Source organism: Myotis myotis, unplaced genomic scaffold, assembly GCF_014108235.1.
Source record: "Myotis myotis isolate mMyoMyo1 unplaced genomic scaffold, mMyoMyo1.p scaffold_m19_p_13, whole genome shotgun sequence".
Classification (NCBI taxonomy): Eukaryota; Metazoa; Chordata; class Mammalia; order Chiroptera; family Vespertilionidae; genus Myotis; species Myotis myotis.
This window is the reverse complement of record NW_023416317.1, coordinates 54,638,461-54,655,514: the sequence shown is the minus strand read 5'-3', so window position 1 is coordinate 54,655,514 and position 17,054 is coordinate 54,638,461. Positions and strand designations below refer to the sequence as shown.

The 17,054-nt window shown below is 46.8% G+C and overlaps 1 protein-coding gene across 2 annotated transcripts in view; it reads right to left on the bottom strand.

Moving 5' to 3' along the window:
• The window catches only part of CNTN4 (contactin 4), a 398,511-nt gene that overhangs the window by 305,158 nt on the left and 76,299 nt on the right, over window positions 1-17,054 (bottom strand). For both annotated transcript variants that reach the window (XM_036333343.1, XM_036333344.1), the window contains exon 2: window positions 451-506. The gene's annotated coding sequence lies outside the window, so the exon portion shown is untranslated. The remainder of the gene's footprint in view (window positions 1-450; window positions 507-17,054) is intronic.

The window sequence follows — 17,054 nt, the reverse complement described above, 5'->3', positions numbered from 1 at the left end:
TATTCCTGAACGTTTCCCCCTGAAGTCCTGAGTATTTGTAGGGCCTACTTAACTTCCTATTCGTGTGGATTTGACTCATGAAACATCCTCTCCTGTAAAACCATTTGCAAAACTGCAGCACCATTTACTTCATTCTCCTTCATTCCCAATACTCTTTCCATTACGCCAAACTCTGGAGTTTTAAATTCCGAAATTCATCAGAACCACAGAAAGGCTGCCTGAGGGAGCCCCCCGCAGAGACACCTGGGGAAAGGTGTTCTTTTCCTACGCGCAGGGTTCAGTGTACCTGTCACTGCCTTCACGAACTGCAGCCTTTCAGAAAACCACCACAAATGAGCTCATGGTGGCAATCTGTCCCGAAAAGTTGTTGCTGTGTGTTTCCATAGAAACTAAGCACGCCAACCAGAGGTGAAGGAACTGTGAGGAGGCTCTTCCCTGTGGGGAGCTTACCTTTCAGGGCAGTTCCTGGGGCCGCATGCTGTGCAGTGACTGCATGTCAGTGATTCCTAGAATGAGAACAAAACACACAATTAGTAGCTGTGCAAGTATAAATGAGCTCATCTGTATCAGATGCTAACTCTTCCCACTTTACAACGGGCTTAGGAGGAAATGAAAATCCAATGCAGCCGCTGGGGCCTTCGGGATTGATGGAGCCGCCCAGAGGGGCCAGGAGGCCAGGTCCTCCCTGCTCTGCCTCCCTCTGGACACGTGACGTCCGACAACTCGCCCCCAGCCTGTGTTAGTGGAAGGGCTCCAGGAGCCCAGGAGACCTGGTCGCGGTCAGATTCAGTAAAAAGAAACAATCTCCTCAGAAGGCACTTTCCAGAGGGTTTAAAATCATGAAATGGTGAGCAAGGGAGGAGGAGACACCCGTGGTTCTTGGTATTTATCTAAATATGTAAAAGGAGGGTAACAGTACCTCAAAACAAACTATCCCCATAAATACGGCATTATCTGTCCTCTTAAGGCGACCAAATTAAACTTAAATTGCAAAATAATTTTGCACCTGAGAGTATTTTCCCCTGAAGCAATAGTTTTTCCCCTCTCAGGAAAATATACACACAATATTACCAAGAATAAATGCATATATTCATATCTCCATGTTTATGTGTAGGTGTGTGTCCTCTAAATGAGTTTCTACTGTACATAAATTTACATGTGAGTAAAGTCATTGTCTTGAGATATTTTTATGATTGAAAATATCACTAATGTAGATGTATATGTAGATTGGCCACTCAGAAATATCATTAATTACACAAGTTTAGTCTAACTTCCATTTACGTGTAGCTTTCAATGAAAATGGATTCACTGTTCCTCACTGGAAACACTGCCCAACCACTGTGTTACAAAGTGTTACAAAGTGAAGTCACCGAATGTACATGTTACCATGTGATCCCTACGTGACCATGGAGTGTGGGCAGAGATGTAGCATGTTTACAAACAGGAACCCACTAGGGCAGTAACTTATTTATAACGCATATAAAACAAATGGGCACCCCCGTGTTACCATTCTCTCTTCTCTCTGGGTGGCCTCCCCAAGTACCGGGCCCCTATCATAGGCCACGGACATGCACTCTGAATGAACCAATGTTACTCTAACTCAGAGAGGTCGCTGTGCCTTTGGTTAAGTGAAAATGAAGGTCGGTCACGTCACTAAGGGTCATAAGACACGTTTCTCTCCTGACAGACAGCCTGGTGACAGAGCAGAGCTGGATGTGAACGATTCCAGAGTTTATAGGACCGCAGATGTCCTTAACCACGCCGATATGTCAATCTCCAAGTGGGAATGGGAGACAGTAGCTCGGACAGAACCAAGCCTTCAGAGGCAATCTATACAAGGCCAAATAGAAACCAAGAATAAAGTTAAAACTGATATGAATAAAAAATAAAATAATGGTACTGAAAACACAGGCTATTAAAATTACAGTGACCCCATGCAAGGGAAAGGAATTTTGGAAACCTGATCTAATAGCATGGCCCTTTAGACATCACAGAAGTCAGCATTCTGGACGGCTGCTCCGCCCCATCACTTGGGAGAGCTTGATTGAAAGCCCTCAGCAGTCTGTGGGTCAGACTCTCACTGTTTCCATCTAAACCTAAGGAACTGGAGGGGTTTTTTGTTTTGTGTTGTTCTGTTAATCCTCACCTCAAGGTACTTTTCCATTGATTTTTAGAGAGAGTGGAAGAGGGGTGGGGAAGAGGGGTGGCGGCAGGGAGAGGAGACATCGATGTGAGAGAAACATTGATTGGTTGCCTCCTGCAAATATCCCAACCAGGGCTGGTGATGGAGCCTACAACCCAGGTTCATGCCCTTGACCGGAATTGAACCCGGGACCTTTCAGCCCACTGGCCGACACTCTATCCACTGACCCAAACTAGCCCGGGCTGGAGTTTTAATGAACTCTCCCAGGGCCACGTGGCCCACCCCTGGGTGCACACACGCTGACCCCCGATGGACCCGACTCCTTGGTGGGAGCTGTTTTACGGCTAAGTGATCCAGGGTTGTTCCAAGCCACGTTTCACAACTGGGGCGACGCTTCGAACAAATAGATGTTTATGAGGGAGATAAGAATTAATGTGCCTTGTGAACAGGAATGGGTCCCCTCAGGGCTGTAAGGGGAATGGCGGAGCCAGAAGGGTCCACGTATCTGGCATTTCCCATTCGGAGAGTCGAGCCCAAGGCCTCCACATGGATTCATTCGCCATTTGTGTCAGACTTCTCCCCTGAGAGGCTAACGGGGGCCGGTGCGACAGAAATGAAAATATTTTACGAACGAGAGCGTACCTAGGATGCTCTAAAAAGGGTTTCGCTGTTGCGATTGTAATTATTCTTAATTATAACCGCTGTTCCCTTTAGAGCTAGGAAACTCCGGGAGTGCCTGTGCGATTTGCTCAGAGAGAAAGACCGATAGTAATCAACAAAGAAATGATCAACCGAACGTAGACTCCTGCATAACAGTTTCAGAGTCAGCAGCGTGGGCGGTTCTGAGCTCACGTGGATACTGGCCTCGGGATAACCCATGGCAGCCAAACGTGACACAGGAAATGGGCGACGGTAATCCTTACGCGCGTGGCAAATTACAATGAAATACTGACTGGCGTCTTGTATAAAATGTATGCGCCATTAACCTTAACGACACCGATAAAGCTGCACAATGAAGGTCAACGACAAGAGCAGGTGTCCTCCTGGGACACGGGAAATGTCCATTAACGCGACGGTAACATGGGGCGTAGGTGTTAAACGGGAAGGGTGACTGAAACCAAACATTACACCCAGGGTGACACAGGGGCTGTGAATTTGGGCACATAAGCTCCACTCGGCCAGGACCCCTGCCCTCTGCCACCGAGGATGTTTCCTATGATGTGTGTGTGTGTGAACTAGTTTTCTTGTTAAAAAAATGTTTTTATCGTTTTTACAGAGAGAGAAGAAGGGAGAGGGAAAGAGAGAGACACTGATCAGCTGCCTCCTACACACACTGTGGGGATGGAGCCTGCAACCGGGGCATGTGCCCTGACCGGGAAGTGAACCAGTTACCTGTTGGTGCCTGGGTGGCACCCAACCAACTGAGCCACACCGGCCAGGGCTGACTAGTTTGCTTATCACGCAGCTCTGTCTACAACCTGAACACATGTCACGCGTGTTGAAAGATAGCAAAGCATTTTAGAGCTTGAAGGGTCAGGGGAGAAAACTCAGTCCCACGTCACAGTGGAACCAAATACCCAGCCCGATGGTGGGCTGCAGTGACACGTGGATTTCCAAGACTATTTTACGACAAGAGAGAGCTTCAGGAGCCTGCCCATGCCACAGACAGACAACTTCAGTACGGGAAACAAAGCGCTCGCCTGCACACAGATCGGACCATGCCCCCTCCGCATCCTCAATTAGAACAGAAAATCCGTGGCTCTCACATACAGGGAGGGGGCGATTATACAAAAACCTGGTTAATCTTAGAAATGCTTCAAGGGGGAGAAGTACAGAGACATTCTGTGCAGGGGAAAGACCCTGGGGTGTGGAACGACACTTTGGTGTAGCTCACCATTCCTGAGGGAGGCAGGTGTGTCTCCAGCCCATGGCAGCTGCTTGCCCAGATCCTATCTGGTGAAGGACTGACTCACAGGACGAAGTATCGATATGCTCACCCACCTGCTGTTCACCTATCAGATCACCCCATCCAAGATTAACATTCAAATTAACTTTGACCTCCAGGTAGAGAAGTACCAAACAATGGGAGATGAAGTCTAATGACTAAGTGTCGGAAGGGAGTTCTGGGAGTCATCCCGCAGACGCCTGCACCAGCTGATGCACCAGGCCAGTGGTCGGCAAACTGCTGCTCGGCAAACTGCGGCTCGCGAGCCACGTGCAGCTCTTTGGCCCCTTGAGTGTGGCTCTCCCACAAAATACCGACTTCTGCGCACGGGCCACGAAGTTTCAATCGCACTGTACGTGCACGCCCGCACGTGGTATTTTGTGGAAGAGCCACACTCAAGGGGCCAAAGAGCTGCATGTGGCTCGCGAGCCGCAGTTTGCCAACCACTGCACCAGGCGGATGACTTTGCAACAGTGTATCTTCTTGGGAGAAAGGGATGCCAGCTCCCTGGGCTGCGGGAGCTGGGAGCATACATGGAGCCTTTTAGAGAAATTACTAGCATGCTGTGTTTGGTTTGCTGTCTCCCACCTTGCATTTTACAAACTGTATCTAAGCATGGACGATAACAGCCCCAATTCCTTTCACAGCAGCCGCGCTGTGTGAGAAAAATTGACAGGTTAACCGGGAAAACAGCTCCCACATCACCGGGAGCTCTGACTGCCCTTAGAACAGACCTGTGGGCAGGAATGCCCGGGTGATGTGCCATCCATCAGCCGGTGGGGGACGCCTGTCCTCGGGATCTGGGTGGCGGGGGAGGCCCATCCTGGAACCACAACCTGTCACTCCGGGTGAGGATAAGGATCTGGCCCTGAAAAGTAGGTATTGATTTTCCCGGGTCTTTGGGTCATTATTTTGATGAATCCTCTCACTGCTACTTCTTCTAACAAACAGACTGCACTCACCACACTGGTCCTCACGTAAATGAATGAGGCTCGGCTCAATGCAGCGCCAACTGCTTCCCAAATGAGATCCACCGATCACCGAGCTTAGAAAGGCAGACTTCTCTCCTTTATGGCTCTGCCAGCTCCAGATTCGGCTGGCAGCACCATTTACACAGCACCCGGCAGGGTGTGAGGGAAACACTCCCCATGTGGGCCATACGAGCACACCAAAGAAACAGGTAGGCTGATTTTATGACACCTATGTCAGCGATGAGTGGCCCAGAGTTCCGACGTCATCCCTCAGGACAGAGGTCATCAGGAAGGGCACGGAGGGGGAAAGAAGTCCTAGGGGTGAAACTAGAGGAGAGACACACTGGCTCAACCTCAGTTTAATATGCATGAGGTTGTCTTTTTTTGAACGATTTACTTCTAAAGTTTTCATTAATATGCACTTGAAAGATAACAATGGATAAACCTTGGAAAGGGTATGTGCTATGTGCATGCTATTGTAAAGATGTGATTTGACAAGCAATGTTTTATGCCACATGTATGAATGAAATGAATAAAAACAGCCTCACAATGGACCATAGCTCCTGCCTGCTTCACAGCATTCCCGTAGGAGAAGGGCTGTCAGAATATTCAGTATAAACCAGAGTTCTTACGTGTTTATTATAACGATTTAATTATCAGCAACCTACACTTGGAAACTCTCCTCCAATCCTTCAGTATAAATTGAGTTTCTATAATTTTTCAAGTAAAATAGATTAAGGATGGGAATATGTCTCAAAAATAGCCTGGAAACAGACAACCTTTTCAAAACCAAAATTACTGTCAAACAGATGAATACACAGAGACTGTTTAATATCTGCTTACTGAAAATTCACCAAAAATTCTATTGTTATTTTTATCCATCAGTTTCTCATTTTCACCATTTATCATGAGGTATCAAAGTAAAAAAGGAAGCTCTGTGTCATACTAAAACGATAATCACATCTCCAAAGTTAAACGGTTGCTATAACTCATAGTTTGCCAGTCACCCAAGGTAAATGCTCACCACTGATAATGCCGATGTGAATCCAAGCCTCCAGGTCCAGATCTACAAACTACTCCTCCCTAGGACGACTCCGAGTTGGCTAAAGATAGGCCAGTCCAGGGTAGCCCCGCATGTGCTCTGGTCCTAGATTTAGGGAGCGTCTCACCTTGTCCTCACAAGGAAGAACGGATGAGTCTCACTCATAAGGGCACGAATCCCACTCCTGGGGGCTCCACCCTCATAGCCTAATCAACACCCACATCCCCACCTTCTAATCCATCCCCTTGGGGACTGGGTTCAACATATAAGTTTTGGGGGCCACAGACACGCAGACCACGGATAGCACTGTGTGTGGCCCCAGTTCTTCAGAGGCTCCAGGACCACCCCCGTGCTGGGGTTGGTTCAGCATGTCAGACTTGGCCCCCAGGGCCCTTAGGCGATGCTGCTGCATAGAGGACATTTACCAGTTGTTCCTCTATTTCTGGGTTCTGAAGCAATTTTGTTACATAGATTTACACGTTGATTATTCATGTGAAGTGGTTGGTCCATGAAAACGGCAGCCCAGGTCTCCCAGTGGGGATCACTGTGATACATTTGATAGCTTTTCCTTTGGGCGGGGGGAGGGGGGACAGGGTATTATTTTGTTTCTTAATATATTTTTTACTTGAGTTAACTTAGATGATTTGTATTGCTCAAAAAAATCATCCATTTCTTTAACACCTTTAATCTCTTCTGTATTGATAGAGCCCCCTTGTAAGTACTGATTACAATGTACTAGTATGCAACATAATTATAACTAATTACTAATTCAGTGTATGCGTGCGTGTGCTTTCCTTGTTTTTTTTTTTCTGCATAAGAGTAGTTAATAACGTTTGCCAGTAACCGCTCTTAGATTTATCTATTTCCTGGTTTTGTATCATTTAATAATTTTTGTCATCATTTTCCTGACTCCTATAGCTTCGACTTATTATCTTTTCTAACCTTTCAAGTTGAATATCAGTTTATTTGTAAATGTTACAGGGTGAAACGGTCTTTAAAGCTATACATTTGCCTGGAATACGACGTTGGCCCTGCCCCATGGACTTGGGCATGCAGTGCTTTTATTTTGTTGTGCCCTTAATAATAGTGTGTGACTCTAGTGTTTAATGTCAGTTCCTCTTACATCAATGACCACGGCACAGTCGCCAACATAGTCTCCCTCAGTGCGTGCATAAGGAGACACGCAGCCGCCGCCCAAATCCAGAAGAGCCTACGCACCTGGCTTGGGTCAACGCATCTAAAAACATGGGTCTCTCTCACATTTGGGGAAAGTCGTGCATTTTCCTAAACGTATGTTCCTTGTACTCACAAGGGGTTTTGTTCTGCAAAGCACTCATGTTCCAGAAAGCACGGTGTGTTATTTGAAAGGAGTGACCCATTGGGGCGTTCTTAGCTTTCACAGCGAGATCTGTGCGCAGCATCACGCAGACGCCAGGGTCCCCCAGGAGGGACAGCCTCCTGGCTCGCTGGGATGCGGAATTTCCTGGGGATCCTTGTAACGAACTGGCCGATGACTGAGGGGTCTGTCTCTTCCAGAAAAGCAAGGCGAACAGCTCAGTGTGAACGCCTACGACAGGCCCTGATAGCCACTTATTTTTCCTGCATGCTCTACGTCCAACGTTGCTCGCCACATTTCTTCAGGGGGATGAAAAAGAGTTTCTACAAACATTTCCAAACCCCAACAGCGGGAGGGGAAGTGAGGGACTAGACAGTGGTTTGTAAACCCTCCACAGCCCGCTGGCCACAGCAATTTGTTCTGCTTCACTTCAGAGGGAAAGCGCAACCCTATCTTGCACCCGGAAAGAGATAAACACCAGAATATTGCACGAAATGCATTCTTTACTTTTACCTTTAGCTTAGAAATAATAGTGTTTCCTCACAGTCTGCAGGCCCTCCATATTTTAAATTCATTTTCATCATCCTTCAGTCGATACCTAGCAAGTGAAGGCACTCCACCAGATACACCCCTTCCTTAAGCGCCCTCCAAACGCCCGCAGCTGGGGAAATGCCTGAGGGCGACCTGAGAAGTGCTGTTATCCTTAAAGGCAGGACAAAGTGTCCTAAGAAGGAGCGGGGTTGCTCAGAAAACATATTTCTGTCAACTACTCTTCATACTAGCAATTTCCTAAACAATCACCTACACGTACAGGTCTCCCCAGTGTTATGAACGTGCAAGAGCCTCTCTAGACGCGAGAAGGCGGCTGGGTAGACGGCAGGGGAGGTGCAGACGCCGCCTCCCCGGGCATCCTGGGGCCCTGGAGACAGCCTGGACCCGCCTTCCTGCTGGGGGACCAGGAAGAGCATCCAGCAAGTGCTCTCACAGGTGTGCGCCTGCGTCTCCATCAGGCCTTTCAACCACGCCCTCCGCCCTCCTGGGACTGAAAGGAGGTTGGCAGACACTCAGAGCATCAAGAGAAAGAAAACCCCCCAGTTGCAGCCTCCGGGAAGGGCCTCTCTATGCCTCCTGTCAAATATGTTTCTGTTTGAGATATTTCTTCAATGGTTCCAAGAAAACAATGCAGCAAATTGAAATCAATATAAAATTGCAAATCAAAATACTATTCTAAGGCTGACCGAAAGACAGAAGCTCCGGGAGTATTTCACACCAAGGGGTGGGGGGGACACCCATCCCCACTCAGCCCTGGCCCCTGCTCTCTGAGGGGACGGCGCATCACTCCAGGCTGTGGGGTGGGGGGAGGGTGGGCGGGATCAGGAGCGGGGAACAGCCTTCAGTCAGAAATCCACTGCATGTTCCCAGACCCAGGAAGACCCTGCCCCTATTTCAGGGGGGAGGAGACCGTGATTTTCATTTGTTCTGCTTCTCTGGCTCTGATATTTCCATTCTAGCCCGCAGGCCTCAGCTGCTATTTTTCATTCTTTAGGAAGGAAAACAAGTGTGAGAAACAGGAGGAGAGAGTCAAGAGAGACATTGTGTTTATAAATCAAATGTGAAAATTTCAAAACACATCGAGGGCTCGGAAAGGCAGGCGGAATGGCCTTCGCCGGCGAGCTAACCAGATCTGCGCACTCAGGCACTGGCAGCGAGAACGGTTTATAGCATTTCAATTGCCATCCTTTATAGCTACCGGGTGATAGAAAACAAGTGGGAGCAGAGAGAGAGCAAGGCCTGTGTGAAGGGGTACGGAACTCACGTCCACAGAGGGTCATGGTAAGTGCAGTTAAACATCCAGGGGCACCCAAGGTCTCACGGGTGACTGGAAGGCCGTCTGGAGACCAGGAGACGACCACGAAAGGGAGCAGGTTGAGGAGGGCCTATGAGGTCAGAGGCTAGCTACAGCAGGAACATTAAAAGTAAGGACAGTGTGTGATGAGGCAGAAGGTGCTGGAAGGAAAAGCGGGGGTGCAACCCTGGGGCTAAAAATGTCTCTCCAGGCGCATTGTAACTCCCAGGGGACATTGCTTTTAGGAACAGGGAGCGGCGGCCCTTCTGCATTGCTCACCCCAGGACATGTTGTATTGACCGCAAAGTACTGCTTATAGGGGTCCCAGAGCGCCACAGCGCAGCCACAGAGAACCCTGACCTGTAAAAAGGGGTTTGCAATCAGCAAGGAAAAACCTTCCCTGCAATGAAAGAACAGCGTCAAGATCTGAAACAGCGGACAGCTCTGCGCAGGAAATGAACGTCCAGGCCACAGAGCCTCTGAGAAATGGTCCTACAGGCGAATTCCACCTGCGCACGGGGAGTGAAGAATGGCTTCCTTATGGGTCTCCTAATCTTTTTAGAACACTAGTCTCACCCCGACAACAAGCTGAGCCTGAATAAATAAATAACAGCATTCGTGTCCCATTGGCCAACCCCTCTTGTTTTATAGCCTCTTTGATGTTTTTCAAACACACGATCTCAACAGATGACCTCACGGGAACAGTGCTGCCCAGCCCCGGCCCCCAGACGAAGGCCCGCACTGCTTCCTCACTTCTGTTAGCTAAACACCCAGGACTGTGGGGCTTTGTGGGACACATTGCTTGTTGGGTCAGATGACACGATATGATAGAGTGGACTCTTTGCTGTCATCATTTTCCTAATTACCAAGGCCAGCAGTGTTTCATATAAATTATGCCATGAATCCAAGTGAGAAGATTCTCAGTATCTTGCTCATAAGAGCTAGAACACCCCTCTCCTCCCGTGGTCCATCTTTCATCATAATCAATGTCAAGGATCATGTAAAACACAAAGAAGGACTAATAGAGTCTGGCTTTAAACGGGTTTCATTGAATGTAAAGGGTGCAGATTAATAACCCAGCTAATATCTTCCAATTAGATACTTATTCATTTTTCTTTAAATATATTATTCACCTTAGGACCAGAAAATTTGTAACATCTAATATCGTAACAATGTACATAACTGTTACAGAAGCCATAAGATAATACATTTCATTTTATGTGACTGATGACACAAACAGATATCCAGATCTGGACTTTTAAAGTAACTGTTTTCTAAGATAAATTTTATACCTGAGACTGTGGTTCCCAACTCCTAATGGCACTATGCATCTCACCTATTAATATGTAATCTAGGTTTATAGGGAAATTGAATAAAATTTAACATGCCGTAATCAGATTTCTTTTAAAAAGAAAAACCCCAAAGGTGATACTTTATTGTTATACTAAGTATACTTGCCACACAGTAGTCCGAGGAGCCAACCTACTCTGAAAACTTGGTGAAAATACTTTCCTTCTCTTACTGCAACTCGGACAGTGAGACACTTGAGCTTGGAATTCAGCTGAGGGGAGCTGAGGGCAGGTGGAGGTGAGGTCTGGCGCTCCCCCCAGGTCTCCTTGCCAACTGCACACACCTCCAGGCTGGATCCCAGGTGCCTCTGGGACTCTGAGACCAGGCTTGGAGCTGTCCTACCCGCTAGTGCTGAAAGTCAGCTGAGCTGTCCAATTTGCCAGGAGCAAAATGCCTCCCATGGTTCCTTGGCTACCAGTCAGCCTAAGGAGAGGCAGAGGCAGTAGAGAGCTGTAGTTAAAAGAGCATGCATTAACATCCTTGTACTGATAGATGGCTACGTAAAATGTACAGCCATATGGTGAGGTATTTTCACAATAAAAATCACGGTTATATGTCGCAACATGAATGAACCTTGGAAATATGATGCTGATTGAAAGAAGTCCTTCACAAAGCCCACGCATTGTCTGATTCCACTGATAGGAAATGTCTAGAATAATCTGCAAATCTACAGAGACAGGAAGTAGTTCAGTGCTCGCCTGCTGCTGGGATGACTGAACGGGGAGAAGACAGAGCTTGCTCCTTGAGTACAAGGTTTTCAGGGGGTAGCAATAAAAATATTCTAAAATGGACTGTGGTGATGAATCAATATAATTATTCTTTGCTGCAAATATACTAAAAACCATTAAATTGCACACATTAACAGGTGAACTGAGTGGTAGGTAAATTATATCCCAATAAAACTGCTATCTTTTAATAAGACCCTGGATTTATGGCGTGGCTATGCCGCTGAGCAGCTCTGGAATGATGGGAGAGCTACCTCCATTCACAGGATCGTACTTCCTAGGGTTGAAGAGTAATTGTTATACTTGGAAGATGGTTAGGACAGTGTCTCACACAACGAAGATGAGCTTTTGTGATGCTGACCGGAGCGCCTTCTTCAGGTGGCTCCTGCAGCTGGTGGCCGCCGCTGTATGGCTTGACACACAAGTGGCCACAAAAGGGCACAGCACTGTCCTAAACCCCACCCGCGCATTAATTCTCCGACATTAACAAAGCACACACTGTGCACTTGGCATGTCGGGTGCAAATGAAACTCCAGAGGGACTCATATGCTTATGGATGTGACACCCCACTGTTTCACTAGATGCTCCTCCCCAGGGGATGAGGCAGCCCACTGGTGGGCTCCTTGTCCTCCAATGAGTGGGTGGGTGGAGGGAGGAGCCCTACACGGAGCAGAAGCCAATGGCGGTGACCTGGCTCCCGGGGTTCCAGGCCAGAAAACAAACCTGAGCACACAGGATCGCATTCCGAAGTAAGTGTGGAGCGACTTCAGGTGAGGTATACCAGTTAGCTCAAACCAACATTTCCCCATGACACAGTTTTATTAAGTTATTTTTAAATGACATGACCAGATAATTCACAGGCTTACAAAATAGAACTTAATGCTCCATTTCTTCCTCCAGCTTCCCCCACCACATTTCTTTCACAAACAAAATACTGAAATGAATGAGTTCAATGATGATATAGAGCAGTGATGGCGAACCTTTTGAGCTCGGCGTGTCAGCATTTTGAAAAACCCTAACTTAACTCTGGTGCTGTGTCACATATAGAAATTTTTTGATATTTGCAACCATAGTAAAACAAAGACTTATATTTTTGATATTTTATATATTTAAATGCCATTTAACAAAGAAAAATCAACCAAAAAAAATGAGTTCGCGTGTCACCTCTGACACACGTGTCATAGGTTTGCCATCACTGATATAGAATAAACATACACACGCTGGTAGGATTCGTAACAAGAGGCTCCAACAATACTCCTCTTAGCCATTACAGACGATGGCTTAATGTTTTAGGCAACTTCTGTTAAGGAGATAACTAATCTGTGGAAACTGGAAGTGAATTTGAACATTTAATTATCAAATGGCTTAGAGATTTCTTTTTAATGCCAGCCTGAAATGCATGCTGGCGGCCTCAGGTACCTAAGAAATAGAAGTGGGCTCCGGTGCCCAGGCTGATGTGGGAGCCCTGTGGGTGTGCACCTGTGTCCGCCACCCCAGACTCCACACGCCTGTGCCCAGGACTCCGTATCCTTCCCTCAGTGGCCTGCTTCGTCTTGCCCTGATCACAATCTCTGCTCAAGGCTGACGATCAAATTCCTTTCAAATCAAAAGGAATAAAGCACAAGCTGAAGCTGTTAAAAAATCGCCATCAACAAAAAGGTCAAGGCCCCCGGCAGGAGGAAGAAACAAAGTTATTCTCTGGTCTGTGATCAGATTCATTCTTGATCCAGAGCAGAACCATTTACAGCCGAAGATTTTTCCTAACTAGCAGTCAGGCATCTGACAAGCTTTCTTAATCCAATCTTCTCTGGCATTGATTGTGTCTTATAAAATACCTACATGTCAACCAGATTTATAAAAATGCATTTATAATTTAATAAATGGCTAAGACAGATTATTCATGAGCACATCTAATGCAGACTATAATCATCTAAATTGATATGGATTTTTGTTTTCCTCCCGATTGCAAAAGTAATTAGTGTTTGCTTACAAAGTCCTTTATTCTACAGTAATGGGCACTAAACATACATCTGTATGCATCTGAGATTTCAGCATTACCACTGTAGGGCGAACATTCGATAGCGGGACATTTGGGGGATTTATGTATTTCAATTTGCAATGAAATCAATGAAGGGTCAAGGACACATCCAGGTGGCTTAGCCCAAATCCGGATTTGAGGGCTAATACGGACGTTTGGAAAATGATCATCCACCAAGTCGTTCCTGCCTGCAGGTGGACCCAGGTGCTGTTGGAAAGCCACCGAATGGGCAAGTCTTCCTGCTATGTTCAGGTTTTTCTGATAAAACATTTTATTTAAAAAAATAAAAGAAGGTTTACGGACTAAGTAGATCCTGATCCTCTCTCGGGGTAAATGGAAAAAGCGAACAGCTCGAAATGAGACTGTTAGTTCCACCGTTTGGGCTCAGAATAAACACCCACTGGCGGCAATTTCGAGGCCCTGGCTCTGAGGAAGGAGTGTTGCTTCAGATACAGAAGTTCCCACATAATTCTGCCAGCTACTGCGGAGCTCTGCACACACAGCTCCGCCCTGCTGCCGACTCCATCGGGTTGCCTCTTCCAGAAGGTCACGTAGTTGGCGTCAGACAGCAGGTGGCCTTTCCGGATGGTCTCCTTTCACTTAGTCACATGCATTTAGGTTCCTCCACATCTGTTCCTGGCTTCATAGCTCATTTCTTTTTAGTGCTGCATAATATTCCACGGTGTGGATGGACTACAGTTTAAGATCCAGTCACCTGCTGCAGGACATGCTGGTGGCTTCTAAGTTCTGACAATGACGGATAAAGCTGCCCTGAAAATCCACGTGCTAGGTTTTTTGTGGGACACATTTTTAAGTCCTTTGGGTAAATACCAAAGAGCCTGATTGCTGGATTACTAGCTTTTAAAATATGAATGAAAAAGGATTTAGAATTCATTCTCCATTATGTTTCATAAGAGGAAGGGGCAGACAGGGGTACAGAAAGAAGGATGTGGGGGAGGATAAGAGGTGGGGGAAAGAACACAGTTTTAATTCCCATTTGTTTCAAGGGCCTTTTGATACATACAGAATGTAATTAGGAAATTACCCTCTCAGAATGCAAAGTTAATTAGATAATTAGTTGAGCAATAGATGAGGTACTGCATATTAAAAAATTAATATACTAATTCTAACTGAGTAATTCTAACTATAGGGACAGAAGCCAGGTTTCAAATACCAAGAAAAAGGTGGAGACGAGACTTTATTTTGACGGAGACAATGCAATGAAGCCAGCCCTGTCAGAGAAAGCTAACATTGGGCATCTGTCACTGCTTTGATATATAAAGTGGGACAGATACACATTTAAAGATGGTTTATTGCTAATTACATCCTCCTTTTATTTTTTCATTGTTTTATCGCTTAAAGTATTAAAAGAGTATTATATATGTCTCCTTTTTTCTTACGTCCTCCTTTTAGAGCAGTGGTTCTCAACCTTGGCTGCACATTAGAATCACCTGGGAATCTTTTTAAAATCCTGATTTCTGGGCCTCATCCTCCAGAAATTCTGTTTCTTTGTGATGGGGTGGGGCCACAACATTAGTAACAAAGAAACAGAATTTCCGGAGGATGAGGCCCAGAAATCAGGATTTTAAAAAGATTCCCAGGTGGTTCTAATGTGCAGCCAAGGTTGAGAACCACTGCTTTAGAGTCAGGTCAACACATTCACTTAGCACTTAATTGCTCACTCAACCAATAGCTACTCAGTGTCCACTTGGTACCAAGCTCTGCTCAGCTGCTGCGGACACAGGCCTCAACCTGGGTCCAAATTGCCTGGTCTCATAAGCTTACGTTCAGGTATCCACAGCCCGGAGACAAACGTAACACATAAGGAAAGCACACAGTGTGACAGAAGTCGGAAGCACTGTGCGGATACGCTGGGTGGGTTACATTGGACAGAGGATCATGGGAGCCGCTGTTTTATATAAGTGGGTGGGGTAGGCTGCACTTAGAAGGTGAGATGTAATGTGTGTTTTTCCCCCACTGCGTTCTTTTTAAAGTGGCAACATACACTCTTAGCAAAATCTTCAACACTTCTGTAATGTCTGAAGTAATTGTTAAAGCATCAAAATATTTAACATCATTTGACAATATTCTACAGTACAATTTATACAGCTGACTAGGTTTCTTTCTGATGGAAATTTCAAAATAACGCCAGAGGAGCTGCCTGTCCTACGTTCTATTTAGACATAAATAACACAGCATCCTGTGTACTCTGATAGCTGCCAATAATGTGTTATTTGATACCTCCGGTCTGGAAAACGCGCAAGGACGATGGACGGCATGGCCGCTGGCATTCAGAGCACCTTACACTGACTTTGCAGCGTGACTTCCATCTCCCCTTTGTCAGCAGGAGCTCTGGGGGGTGGGGGGTGGGGTGGGGTGGGGAGAATCATCCTACAAGTGCTCTGACGCCCAGCTCCTGTCGGGAGGGCACACCCTGGGAAACTTAGTGAGCCTGGGGGACACATCCCAGTTGGGAATCCAGCCCGGGTTCAGGTGGCGAACAGCCGAGCCCAGGGACAGGCAGGGGCCCGATGCACCAGGCAGGCAGGCGAGGTCGCCCCAGTTCATCTGTCACAGGGAAGCGCAGCTCCTCCCGTGCCTGGGGGTGGGTGGAGACGCCTGCTTATCACACCCCAATTAGCCACCTAATTTCCTCCTTGCGTGTAAAACGGGAGCGAGGCGCGGATTCTCACCCCGGAGATGAGAGTTTAAGGTTGACATATTCCAGGGACTCCTGTCTCCTACGTCCTACACATTTTAACTTTACACAGAATGTCATTTGCACGCATGTGGCGGATGAAGGAGATAAAGGAATTGCAAAGTACCTCAGAAAGGACTGAGATTTTCAAGACTAGGTGTTTGTTTTCCTCCCAGCGATACACTTATGCGCTAAAGGTACAGAGGGGGCAGATGTGGACCGATCACACAGGAACTACAATCTAATTTTTTGCTGCTGTTCTTAATCCTCAACCCAGGATATTTTTCCTTTGAATTTTAGAGAGAGTGGAAGGGAGGGGGAGAAACAGAGAGAAACATGGATGTGAGAGAGACACAGGGCTGGGGATGGAGACTGCAGCCCAAGTACATGCCCTTGACCAGAATTAGACAAGGGACCCTTCAGTCCGAGGGCGACACTCTATCCACTGAGCAACACCAGTGAATAATTTAGCCAACAAATCCATGCTGAGACTCTGACGGTGATTGGAAAACAGTTCAGACTGAATTCCTATTACACAAAAGTGCCACACGAAAGAATCAAATTCCTGCTCTCAACGTAGCTTACAATTTAGTGGTATCGCCTGGCTGAGTGGCTGAGTGGTCGACCTATGAACCAGGAGGTCACGGTTCCATTCCCAGTTGGGGCACAAGCCTGGTTGCAGGCTCCATCTCCAGTGTGGGGTGTGCAGGAGGCAGCCGATGGATGATCCTCACTCATTGTTGATGTTTCTATCTCTCTCCCTCTCCTTTCTACTCTCTGAAATCCATAAAAACATATTTTTTAAATAATTCTTTATTGTTGAAAGTATTACTAGATTTAAAATTGTCCAGGCCTCAAATGTGGACTCCTCTCTCTCCCAGCCCACGACCAGTCCATGATGGATTCCTCCGGACCGTAGTCTGCTGGGCACATAGAGAGTGTGATCACTTCGCATCCCTG